Source organism: Procambarus clarkii, unplaced genomic scaffold, assembly GCF_040958095.1.
Source record: "Procambarus clarkii isolate CNS0578487 unplaced genomic scaffold, FALCON_Pclarkii_2.0 HiC_scaffold_118, whole genome shotgun sequence".
NCBI classification, from domain to species: Eukaryota; Metazoa; Arthropoda; class Malacostraca; order Decapoda; family Cambaridae; genus Procambarus; species Procambarus clarkii.
Window position 1 is genome coordinate 662,761 of NW_027189151.1, and position 15,367 is coordinate 678,127.

Below are 15,367 nucleotides of genomic sequence, written 5' to 3' on the forward strand. Positions count from 1 at the left end.
TATATGCAATAAAAACAGAACTTCTCCCCTTTTCAATATCTTACTCAGTATTTTAACGAGAAACAAATAGTTGTTTGAAAATGAAGTATTTAAGGTTATTATCAAATCAATTATGTGTTTGCATCATTTTTATCGTATATATAATGAATTAATACCCATAAACTGAAAATTCACAAAAACCTGGAAAACGGCAAAATATTGCCTAATTCGATGATATTTTGTTTAAATCACATAGAGGAAAAGGGGATGATAAACGTCAAAATATTGCTAAATTCGATGATTTTTCGTACGAAACAAAATGCAAGAAAACTTGCTTAAAATGCAATATTATGCGACATTCTGAGATTTGAAAGCTAAATCATATATCGTGATACTACATGAAATAGTATCGAAATATGGGTAAAAATGAATATATTTACGTAATATCAAACTACATGAAAAACGTGAAAAAGTCACTATTTTACCATATTTGAGGATTTTAACTTCAAATCATAGAGCGAGGTTTCGTATTATTTAGATCCAAGAAAAGACATGACATATGTCTTTTCATATGATGTTGAAGACATATGATGTTGTTTCCAATACAAATGATAAAACCAATGTGTTTTCATTAGAATTAACTAAAATATTCCTGATTTTCCGTTTATATTACCGATGGAAGATGTACACGTAAAACCGTTCTAATCCGGCTGAAACGTCGATATATGCAATAAAAACTGAACTTCTCACCTTTTCAATATCCTACACAGTATTTTAACGAGAAACAAATGGTTGATTGAAAATGAAGTATTTAAGGTTAATTTCTAATCAATTATGTGTTTGCATCATTTTTATCGTATATTTAATGAATTAATAACAATAAACTGAAAATACACAAAAACGTGGAAAACGGCAAAATATTGCCTAATTCGATGATATTTTGTTTAAATCACATAGAGGAAAAGGGGGATGATAAACGTCAAAATATTACATTCGATGATTTTTCGTACGAAACAAAATGCAAGAAACTTGCGTAAAATGCAATATTATGCGACATTCTGAGATTTGAAGGCCAAATCACATATCGTGATACTACATGAAATAGTATCGAAATATTGGTAAAAATTAATATATTTACGTAATATAAAACTACATGAAAAACGTGAAAAAAGTCACTATTTTACCATATTTGAGGATTTTAACTTCAAATCATAGAGCGAGGTTTCGTATTATTTAGATCCAAGAAAAGACATGACATATGTCTTTTCATATGATGTTGAAGACATATGATGTTGTTTCCAATACAAATGATAAAACCAATGTGTTTTCATTAGAATTAACTAAAATGTTCCTGATTTTCCGTTTATATTACCGATGGAAGATGTACACGTAAAACTGTTCTAATCCGGCTGAAACGTCGATACATGCAATAAAAACTCAACTTCTCACCTTTTCAATATCCTACACAGTATTTGAACGAGAAACAAATGGTTGATTGAAAATGAAGTATTTAAGGTTAATTTCTAATCAATTATGTGTTTGCATCATTTTTATCGAATATATAATGAATTAATAACAATAAACTGAAAATTCACAAAAAACGTGGAAAAATGGCAAAATATTGCTTAATTCGGTTATATTTTGTTTAAATCCGATAAAGGAAAAGGGGAAGATAAACGTCAAAATATTGCTAAATTCGATGATTTTTCGTACGAAACAAAATGCAAGAAAACTTGCTTAAAATGCAATATTACGCGACATTCTGAGATTTGAAGGCCAAATCACATATCGTGATACTACATGAAATAGTATCGAAATATTGGTAAAAATGAATATATTTACGTAATATCAAACTACATGATTAACGTGAAAAAGTCACTATTTTACCATATTTGAGGATTTTTAACTTCAAATCATAGAGCGAGGTTTCGTATTATTTAGATCCAAGAAAAGACATATGACAATGTTGTTTCCATAACAAATGATAAAAATCAATGTGTTTTCATAAGAATTAACTAAAATGTTACCGATTTTCCGTTTATATTACTGATGGAAGATGTACACGAAAACCGCTCTATTCCGGCTGAAACGTCGATATATGCAATAAAAACAGAACTTCTCCCCTTTTCAATATCTTACTCAGTATTTTAACGAGAAACAAATAGTTGTTTGAAAATGAAGTATTTATGGTTATTATCAAATCAATTATGTGTTTGCATCATTTTTATCGTATATATAATGAATTAATACCCATAAACTGAAAATTCACAAAAACCTGGAAAACGGCAAAATATTGCCTAATTCGATGATATTTTGTTTAAATCACATAGAGGAAAAGGGGATGATAAACGTCAAAATATTGCTAAATTCGATGATTTTTCGTACGAAACAAAATGCAAGAAAACTTGCTTAAAATGCAATATTATGCGACATTCTGAGATTTGAAGGCCAAATCAGATATAGTGATACAACATTAAATAATATCGAAATATTGGTAAAAATGAATATATTTTCGTAATATCAAACTACATGATTAACGTTAAAAAGTCACTATTTTACCATATTTGAGAATTTTAACTTCAAATCATAGAGCGAGGTTTCGTATTATTTAGATCCAAGAAAAGACATATGACATATGTCTTTTCATATGATGTTGAAGACATATGATGTTGTTTCCAATACAAATGATAAAACCAATGTGTTTTCATTAGATTTAACTAAAATATTCCTGATTTTTCGTTTATATTACCGATGGAAGATGTACACGTAAAACCGTTCTAATCCGGCTGAAACGTCGATATATGCAATAAAAACTCAACTTCTCGCCTTTTCAATATCCTACACAGTATTTGAACGAGAAACAAATGGTTGATTGAAAATGAAGTATTTAAGGTTAATTTCTAATCAATTATGTGTTTGCATCATTTTTATCGAATATATAATGAATTAATAACAATAAACTGAAAATTCACAAAAAACGTGGAAAAATGGCAAAATATTGCTTAATTCGGTTATATTTTGTTTAAATCCGATAAAGGAAAAGGGGAAGATAAACGTCAAAATATTGCTAAATTCGATGATTTTTCGTACGAAACAAAATGCAAGAAAACTTGCTTAAAATGCAATATTACGCGACATTCTGAGATTTGAAGGCCAAATCACATATCGTGATACTACATGAAATAGTATCGAAATATTGGTAAAAATGAATATATTTACGTAATATCAAACTACATGATTAACGTGAAAAAGTCACTATTTTACCATATTTGAGGATTTTTAACTTCAAATCATAGAGCGAGGTTTCGTATTATTTAGATCCAAGAAAAGACATATGACAATGTTGTTTCCATAACAAATGATAAAAATCAATGTGTTTTCATAAGAATTAACTAAAATGTTACTGATTTTCCGTTTATATTACCGATGGAAGATGTACACGAAAACCGCTCTATTCCGGCTGAAACGTCGATATATGCAATAAAAACAGAACTTCTCCCCTTTTCAATATCTTACTCAGTATTTTAACGAGAAACAAATAGTTGTTTGAAAATGAAGTATTTAAGGTTATTATCAAATCAATTATGTGTTTGCATCATTTTTATCGTATATATAATGAATTAATACCCATAAACTGAAAATTCACAAAAACCTGGAAAACGGCAAAATATTGCCTAATTCGATGATATTTTGTTTAAATCACATAGAGGAAAAGGGGATGATAAACGTCAAAATATTGCTAAATTCGATGATTTTTCGTACGAAACAAAATGCAAGAAAACTTGCTTAAAATGCAATATTATGCGACATTCTGAGATTTGAAAGCTAAATCATATATCGTGATACTACATGAAATAGTATCGAAATATGGGTAAAAATGAATATATTTACGTAATATCAAACTACATGAAAAACGTGAAAAAGTCACTATTTTACCATATTTGAGGATTTTAACTTCAAATCATAGAGCGAGGTTTCGTATTATTTAGATCCAAGAAAAGACATGACATATGTCTTTTCATATGATGTTGAAGACATATGATGTTGTTTCCAATACAAATGATAAAACCAATGTGTTTTCATTAGAATTAACTAAAATATTCCTGATTTTCCGTTTATATTACCGATGGAAGATGTACACGTAAAACCGTTCTAATCCGGCTGAAACGTCGATATATGCAATAAAAACTGAACTTCTCACCTTTTCAATATCCTACACAGTATTTTAACGAGAAACAAATGGTTGATTGAAAATGAAGTATTTAAGGTTAATTTCTAATCAATTATGTGTTTGCATCATTTTTATCGTATATTTAATGAATTAATAACAATAAACTGAAAATACACAAAAACGTGGAAAACGGCAAAATATTGCCTAATTCGATGATATTTTGTTTAAATCACATAGAGGAAAAGGGGGATGATAAACGTCAAAATATTACATTCGATGATTTTTCGTACGAAACAAAATGCAAGAAACTTGCGTAAAATGCAATATTATGCGACATTCTGAGATTTGAAGGCCAAATCACATATCGTGATACTACATGAAATAGTATCGAAATATTGGTAAAAATTAATATATTTACGTAATATAAAACTACATGAAAAACGTGAAAAAAGTCACTATTTTACCATATTTGAGGATTTTAACTTCAAATCATAGAGCGAGGTTTCGTATTATTTAGATCCAAGAAAAGACATGACATATGTCTTTTCATATGATGTTGAAGACATATGATGTTGTTTCCAATACAAATGATAAAACCAATGTGTTTTCATTAGAATTAACTAAAATGTTCCTGATTTTCCGTTTATATTACCGATGGAAGATGTACACGTAAAACTGTTCTAATCCGGCTGAAACGTCGATACATGCAATAAAAACTCAACTTCTCACCTTTTCAATATCCTACACAGTATTTGAACGAGAAACAAATGGTTGATTGAAAATGAAGTATTTAAGGTTAATTTCTAATCAATTATGTGTTTGCATCATTTTTATCGAATATATAATGAATTAATAACAATAAACTGAAAATTCACAAAAAACGTGGAAAAATGGCAAAATATTGCTTAATTCGGTTATATTTTGTTTAAATCCGATAAAGGAAAAGGGGAAGATAAACGTCAAAATATTGCTAAATTCGATGATTTTTCGTACGAAACAAAATGCAAGAAAACTTGCTTAAAATGCAATATTACGCGACATTCTGAGATTTGAAGGCCAAATCACATATCGTGATACTACATGAAATAGTATCGAAATATTGGTAAAAATGAATATATTTACGTAATATCAAACTACATGATTAACGTGAAAAAGTCACTATTTTACCATATTTGAGGATTTTTAACTTCAAATCATAGAGCGAGGTTTCGTATTATTTAGATCCAAGAAAAGACATATGACAATGTTGTTTCCATAACAAATGATAAAAATCAATGTGTTTTCATAAGAATTAACTAAAATGTTACCCATTTTCCGTTTATATTACTGATGGAAGATGTACACGAAAACCGCTCTATTCCGGCTGAAACGTCGATATATGCAATAAAAACAGAACTTCTCCCCTTTTCAATATCTTACTCAGTATTTTAACGAGAAACAAATAGTTGTTTGAAAATGAAGTATTTAAGGTTATTATCAAATCAATTATGTGTTTGCATCATTTTTATCGTATATATAATGAATTAATACCCATAAACTGAAAATTCACAAAAACCTGGAAAACGGCAAAATATTGCCTAATTCGATGATATTTTGTTTAAATCACATAGAGGAAAAGGGGATGATAAACGTCAAAATATTGCTAAATTCGATGATTTTTCGTACGAAACAAAATGCAAGAAAACTTGCTTAAAATGCAATATTATGCGACATTCTGAGATTTGAAGGCCAAATCAGATATAGTGATACAACATTAAATAATATCGAAATATTGGTAAAAATGAATATATTTTCGTAATATCAAACTACATGATTAACGTTAAAAAGTCACTATTTTACCATATTTGAGAATTTTAACTTCAAATCATAGAGCGAGGTTTCGTATTATTTAGATCCAAGAAAAGACATATGACATATGTCTTTTCATATGATGTTGAAGACATATGATGTTGTTTCCAATACAAATGATAAAACCAATGTGTTTTCATTAGATTTAACTAAAATATTCCTGATTTTTCGTTTATATTACCGATGGAAGATGTACACGTAAAACCGTTCTAATCCGGCTGAAACGTCGATATATGCAATAAAAACTCAACTTCTCGCCTTTTCAATATCCTACACAGTATTTGAACGAGAAACAAATGGTTGATTGAAAATGAAGTATTTAAGGTTAATTTCTAATCAATTATGTGTTTGCATCATTTTTATCGAATATATAATGAATTAATAACAATAAACTGAAAATTCACAAAAAACGTGGAAAAATGGCAAAATATTGCTTAATTCGGTTATATTTTGTTTAAATCCGATAAAGGAAAAGGGGAAGATAAACGTCAAAATATTGCTAAATTCGATGATTTTTCGTACGAAACAAAATGCAAGAAAACTTGCTTAAAATGCATTATTACGCGACATTCTGAGATTTGAAGGCCAAATCACATATCGTGATACTACATGAAATAGTATCGAAATATTGGTAAAAATGAATATATTTACGTAATATCAAACTACATGATTAACGTGAAAAAGTCACTATTTTACCATATTTGAGGATTTTTAACTTCAAATCATAGAGCGAGGTTTCGTATTATTTAGATCCAAGAAAAGACATATGACAATGTTGTTTCCATAACAAATGATAAAAATCAATGTGTTTTCATAAGAATTAACTAAAATGTTACTGATTTTCCGTTTATATTACCGATGGAAGATGTACACGAAAACCGCTCTATTCCGGCTGAAACGTCGATATATGCAATAAAAACAGAACTTCTCCCCTTTTCAATATCTTACTCAGTATTTTAACGAGAAACAAATAGTTGTTTGAAAATGAAGTATTTAAGGTTATTATCAAATCAATTATGTGTTTGCATCATTTTTATCGTATATATAATGAATTAATACCCATAAACTGAAAATTCACAAAAACCTGGAAAACGGCAAAATATTGCCTAATTCGATGATATTTTGTTTAAATCACATAGAGGAAAAGGGGATGATAAACGTCAAAATATTGCTAAATTCGATGATTTTTCGTACGAAACAAAATGCAAGAAAACTTGCTTAAAATGCAATATTATGCGACATTCTGAGATTTGAAAGCTAAATCATATATCGTGATACTACATGAAATAGTATCGAAATATGGGTAAAAATGAATATATTTACGTAATATCAAACTACATGAAAAACGTGAAAAAGTCACTATTTTACCATATTTGAGGATTTTAACTTCAAATCATAGAGCGAGGTTTCGTATTATTTAGATCCAAGAAAAGACATGACATATGTCTTTTCATATGATGTTGAAGACATATGATGTTGTTTCCAATACAAATGATAAAACCAATGTGTTTTCATTAGAATTAACTAAAATATTCCTGATTTTCCGTTTATATTACCGATGGAAGATGTACACGTAAAACCGTTCTAATCCGGCTGAAACGTCGATATATGCAATAAAAACTGAACTTCTCACCTTTTCAATATCCTACACAGTATTTTAACGAGAAACAAATGGTTGATTGAAAATGAAGTATTTAAGGTTAATTTCTAATCAATTATGTGTTTGCATCATTTTTATCGTATATTTAATGAATTAATAACAATAAACTGAAAATACACAAAAACGTGGAAAACGGCAAAATATTGCCTAATTCGATGATATTTTGTTTAAATCACATAGAGGAAAAGGGGGATGATAAACGTCAAAATATTACATTCGATGATTTTTCGTACGAAACAAAATGCAAGAAACTTGCGTAAAATGCAATATTATGCGACATTCTGAGATTTGAAGGCCAAATCACATATCGTGATACTACATGAAATAGTATCGAAATATTGGTAAAAATTAATATATTTACGTAATATAAAACTACATGAAAAACGTGAAAAAAGTCACTATTTTACCATATTTGAGGATTTTAACTTCAAATCATAGAGCGAGGTTTCGTATTATTTAGATCCAAGAAAAGACATGACATATGTCTTTTCATATGATGTTGAAGACATATGATGTTGTTTCCAATACAAATGATAAAACCAATGTGTTTTCATTAGAATTAACTAAAATGTTCCTGATTTTCCGTTTATATTACCGATGGAAGATGTACACGTAAAACTGTTCTAATCCGGCTGAAACGTCGATACATGCAATAAAAACTCAACTTCTCACCTTTTCAATATCCTACACAGTATTTGAACGAGAAACAAATGGTTGATTGAAAATGAAGTATTTAAGGTTAATTTCTAATCAATTATGTGTTTGCATCATTTTTATCGAATATATAATGAATTAATAACAATAAACTGAAAATTCACAAAAAACGTGGAAAAATGGCAAAATATTGCTTAATTCGGTTATATTTTGTTTAAATCCGATAAAGGAAAAGGGGAAGATAAACGTCAAAATATTGCTAAATTCGATGATTTTTCGTACGAAACAAAATGCAAGAAAACTTGCTTAAAATGCAATATTACGCGACATTCTGAGATTTGAAGGCCAAATCACATATCGTGATACTACATGAAATAGTATCGAAATATTGGTAAAAATGAATACATTTACGTAATATCAAACTACATGATTAACGTGAAAAAGTCACTATTTTACCATATTTGAGGATTTTTAACTTCAAATCATAGAGCGAGGTTTCGTATTATTTAGATCCAAGAAAAGACATATGACAATGTTGTTTCCATAACAAATGATAAAAATCAATGTGTTTTCATAAGAATTAACTAAAATGTTACCGATTTTCCGTTTATATTACTGATGGAAGATGTACACGAAAACCGCTCTATTCCGGCTGAAACGTCGATATATGCAATAAAAACAGAACTTCTCCCCTTTTCAATATCTTACTCAGTATTTTAACGAGAAACAAATAGTTGTTTGAAAATGAAGTATTTAAGGTTATTATCAAATCAATTATGTGTTTGCATCATTTTTATCGTATATATAATGAATTAATACCCATAAACTGAAAATTCACAAAAACCTGGAAAACGGCAAAATATTGCCTAATTCGATGATATTTTGTTTAAATCACATAGAGGAAAAGGGGATGATAAACGTCAAAATATTGCTAAATTCGATGATTTTTCGTACGAAACAAAATGCAAGAAAACTTGCTTAAAATGCAATATTATGCGACATTCTGAGATTTGAAGGCCAAATCAGATATAGTGATACAACATTAAATAATATCGAAATATTGGTAAAAATGAATATATTTTCGTAATATCAAACTACATGATTAACGTTAAAAAGTCACTATTTTACCATATTTGAGAATTTTAACTTCAAATCATAGAGCGAGGTTTCGTATTATTTAGATCCAAGAAAAGACATATGACATATGTCTTTTCATATGATGTTGAAGACATATGATGTTGTTTCCAATACAAATGATAAAACCAATGTGTTTTCATTAGATTTAACTAAAATATTCCTGATTTTTCGTTTATATTACCGATGGAAGATGTACACGTAAAACCGTTCTAATCCGGCTGAAATTCGATATATGCAATATAAACTGAACTCACCTTTTCAATACCCTACACAGTATTTTAACGAGAAACAAATGGTTGATTGAAAATGAAGTATTTAAGGTTATTATCTAATCAATTATGTGTTTGCATCATTTTTATCGTATATATAATGAATTAATACCCATAGACTGAAAATTCACAAAAACGTGGGAAAACTGCAAAATATTGCCTAATTCGATGATATTTTGTTTAAATCACATAAAGGAAAAGGGGATGATAAACGTCAAAATATTGCTAAATTCGATGATTTTTCGTACGAAACAAAATGCAAGAAAACTTGCTTAAAATGCAATATTATGCGACATTCTGAGATTTGAAGGCCAAATCAGATATAGTGATACAACATTAAATAGTATCGAAATATTGGTAAAAATGAATATATTTTCGTAATAACAAACTACATGATTAACGTTAAAAAGTCACTATTTTACCATATTTGAGAATTTTAACTTCAAATCATAGAGCGAGGTTTCGTATTATTTAGATCCAAGAAAAGACATATGACATATGTCTTTTTATATGATGTTGAAGGCATATGATGTTGTTTCCAATACAAATGATAAAACCAATGTGTTTTCATTAGATTTAACTAAAATATTCCTGATTTTCCGTTTATATTACCGATGGAAGAAGTACACGTAAAACCGTTCTAATCCGGCTGAAACGTCGATATATGCAATAAAAACTGAACTTCTCACCTTTTCAATATCCTACACAGTATTTTAACGAGAAACAAATAGTTGATTGAAAATGAAGTATTTAAGGTTAATTTCTAATCAATTATGTGTTTGCATCATTTTTATCGAATATTTAATGAGTTAATAACAATAAACTGAAAATTCACAAAAAACGTGGAAAAATGGCAAAATATTGCTTAATTCGATGATATTTTGTTTAAATCACATAAAGGAAAAGGGGAAGATAAACGTCAAAATATTGCTAAATTCGATGATTTTTCGTACGAAACAAAATGCAAGAAAACTTGCTTAAAATGCAATATTACGCGACATTCTGAGATTTGAAGGCCAAATCACATATCGTGATACTACATGAAATAGTATCGAAATATTGGTAAAAATGAATATATTTACGTAATATCAAACTACATGATTAACGTGAAAAAGTCACTATTTTACCATATTTGAGGATTTTTAACTTCAAATCATAGAGCGAGGTTTCGTATTATTTAGATCCAAGAAAAGACATATGACAATGTTGTTTCCATAACAAATGATAAAAATCAATGTGTTTTCATAAGAATTAACTAAAATGTTACTGATTTTCCGTTTATATTACCGATGGAAGATGTACACGAAAACCGCTCTATTCCGGCTGAAACGTCGATATATGCAATAAAAACAGAACTTCTCCCCTTTTTCAATATCTTACTCAGTATTTTAACGAGAAACAAATAGTTGTTTGAAAATGAAGTATTTAAGGTTATTATCAAATCAATTATGTGTTTGCATCATTTTTATCGTATATATAATGAATTAATACCCATAAACTGAAAATTCACAAAAACCTGGAAAACGGCAAAATATTGCCTAATTCGATGATATTTTGTTTAAATCACATAGAGGAAAAGGGGATGATAAACGTCAAAATATTGCTAAATTCGATGATTTTTCGTACGAAACAAAATGCAAGAAAACTTGCTTAAAATGCAATATTATGCGACATTCTGAGATTTGAAGGCCAAATCAGATATCGTGATACAACATTAAATAGTATCGAAATATTGGTAAAAATGAATATATTTTCGTAATAACAAACTACATGATTAACGTTAAAAAGTCACTATTTTACCATATTTGAGAATTTTAACTTCAAATCATAGAGCGAGGTTTCGTATTATTTAGATCCAAGAAAAGACATATGACATATGTCTTTTTATATGATGTTGAAGGCATATGATGTTGTTTCCAATACAAATGATAAAACCAATGTGTTTTCATTAGATTTAACTAAAATATTCCTGATTTTCCGTTTATATTACCGATGGAAGAAGTACACGTAAAACCGTTCTAATCCGGCTGAAACGTCGATATATGCAATAAAAACTGAACTTCTCACCTTTTCAATATCCTACACAGTATTTTAACGAGAAACAAATAGTTGATTGAAAATGAAGTATTTAAGGTTAATTTCTAATCAATTATGTGTTTGCATCATTTTTATCGAATATTTAATGAGTTAATAACAATAAACTGAAAATTCACAAAAAACGTGGAAAAATGGCAAAATATTGCTTAATTCGATGATATTTTGTTTAAATCACATAAAGGAAAAGGGGAAGATAAACGTCAAAATATTGCTAAATTCGATGATTTTTCGTACGAAACAAAATGCAAGAAAACTTGCTTAAAATGCAATATTACGCGACATTCTGAGATTTGAAGGCCAAATCACATATCGTGATACTACATGAAATAGTATCGAAATATTGGTAAAAATGAATATATTTACGTAATATCAAACTACATGATTAACGTGAAAAAGTCACTATTTTACCATATTTGAGGATTTTTAACTTCAAATCATAGAGCGAGGTTTCGTATTATTTAGATCCAAGAAAAGACATATGACAATGTTGTTTCCATAACAAATGATAAAAATCAATGTGTTTTCATAAGAATTAACTAAAATGTTACTGATTTTCCGTTTATATTACCGATGGAAGATGTACACGAAAACCGCTCTATTCCGGCTGAAACGTCGATATATGCAATAAAAACAGAACTTCTCCCCTTTTTCAATATCTTACTCAGTATTTTAACGAGAAACAAATAGTTGTTTGAAAATGAAGTATTTAAGGTTATTATCAAATCAATTATGTGTTTGCATCATTTTTATCGTATATATAATGAATTAATACCCATAAACTGAAAATTCACAAAAACCTGGAAAACGGCAAAATATTGCCTAATTCGATGATATTTTGTTTAAATCACATAGAGGAAAAGGGGATGATAAACGTCAAAATATTGCTAAATTCGATGATTTTTCGTACGAAACAAAATGCAAGAAAACTTGCTTAAAATGCAATATTATGCGACATTCTGAGATTTGAAGGCCAAATCAGATATAGTGATACAACATTAAATAATATCGAAATATTGGTAAAAATGAATATATTTTCGTAATATCAAACTACATGATTAACGTTAAAAAGTCACTATTTTACCATATTTGAGAATTTTAACTTCAAATCATAGAGCGAGGTTTCGTATTATTTAGATCCAAGAAAAGACATATGACATATGTCTTTTCATATGATGTTGAAGACATATGATGTTGTTTCCAATACAAATGACAAAACCAATGTGTTTTCATTAGATTTAACTAAAATATTCCTGATTTTTCGTTTATATTACCGATGGAAGATGTACACGTAAAACCGTTCTAATCCGGCTGAAATTCGATATATGCAATATAAACTGAACTCACCTTTTCAATACCCTACACAGTATTTTAACGAGAAACAAATGGTTGATTGAAAATGAAGTATTTAAGGTTATTATCTAATCAATTATGTGTTTGCATCATTTTTATCGTATATATAATGAATTAATACCCATAGACTGAAAATTCACAAAAACGTGGGAAAACTGCAAAATATTGCCTAATTCGATGATATTTTGTTTAAATCACATAAAGGAAATGGGATGATAAACGTCAAAATATTGCTAAATTCGATGATTTTTCGTACGAAACAAAATGCAAGAAAACTTGCTTAAAATGCAATATTATGCGACATTCTGAGATTTGAAGGCCAAATCAGATATAGTGATACAACATTAAATAGTATCGAAATATTGGTAAAAATGAATATATTTTCGTAATAACAAACTACATGATTAACGTTAAAAAGTCACTATTTTACCATATTTGAGAATTTTAACTTCAAATCATAGAGCGAGGTTTCGTATTATTTAGATCCAAGAAAAGACATATGACATATGTCTTTTTATATGATGTTGAAGGCATATGATGTTGTTTCCAATACAAAAGATAAAACCAATGTGTTTTCATTAGATTTAACTAAAATATTCGTGATTTTCCGTTTATATTACCGATGGAAGATGTACACGTAAAACCGTTCTAATCCGGCTGAAACGTCGATATATGCAATAAAAACTGAACTTCTCACCTTTTCAATATCCTACACAGTATTTTAACGAGAAACAAATAGTTGATTGAAAATGAAGTATTTAAGGTTAATTTCTAATCAATTATGTGTTTGCATCATTTTTATCGAATATTTAATGAGTTAATAACAATAAACTGAAAATTCACAAAAAACGTGGAAAAATGGCAAAATATTGCTTAATTCGATGATATTTTGTTTAAATCACATAAAGGAAAAGGGGAAGATAAACGTCAAAATATTGCTAAATTCGATGATTTTTCGTACGAAACAAAATGCAAGAAAACTTGCTTAAAATGCAATATTACGCGACATTCTGAGATTTGAAGGCCAAATCACATATCGTGATACTACATGAAATAGTATCGAAATATTGGTAAAAATGAATATATTTACGTAATATCAAACTACATGATTAACGTGAAAAAGTCACTATTTTACCATATTTGAGGATTTTTAACTTCAAATCATAGAGCGAGGTTTCGTATTATTTAGATCCAAGAAAAGACATATGACAATGTTGTTTCCATAACAAATGATAAAAATCAATGTGTTTTCATAAGAATTAACTAAAATGTTACTGATTTTCCGTTTATATTACCGATGGAAGATGTACACGAAAACCGCTCTATTCCGGCTGAAACGTCGATATATGCAATAAAAACAGAACTTCTCCCCTTTTTCAATATCTTACTCAGTATTTTAACGAGAAACAAATAGTTGTTTGAAAATGAAGTATTTAAGGTTATTATCAAATCAATTATGTGTTTGCATCATTTTTATCGTATATATAATGAATTAATACCCATAAACTGAAAATTCACAAAAACCTGGAAAACGGCAAAATATTGCCTAATTCGATGATATTTTGTTTAAATCACATAGAGGAAAAGGGGATGATAAACGTCAAAATATTGCTAAATTCGATGATTTTTCGTACGAAACAAAATGCAAGAAAACTTGCTTAAAATGCAATATTATGCGACATTCTGAGATTTGAAGGCCAAATCAGATATAGTGATACAACATTAAATAATATCGAAATATTGGTAAAAATGAATATATTTTCGTAATATCAAACTACATGATTAACGTTAAAAAGTCACTATTTTACCATATTTGAGAATTTTAACTTCAAATCATAGAGCGAGGTTTCGTATTATTTAGATCCAAGAAAAGACATATGACATATGTCTTTTCATATGATGTTGAAGACATATGATGTTGTTTCCAATACAAATGATAAAACCAATGTGTTTTCATTAGATTTAACTAAAATATTCCTGATTTTTCGTTTATATTACCGATGGAAGATGTACACGTAAAACCGTTCTAATCCGGCTGAAATTCGATATATGCAATATAAACTGAACTCACCTTTTCAATACCCTACACAGTATTTTAACGAGAAACAAATGGTTGATTGAAAATGAAGTATTTAAGGTTATTATCTAATCAATTATGTGTTTGCATCATTTTTATCGTATATATAATGAATTAATACCCAT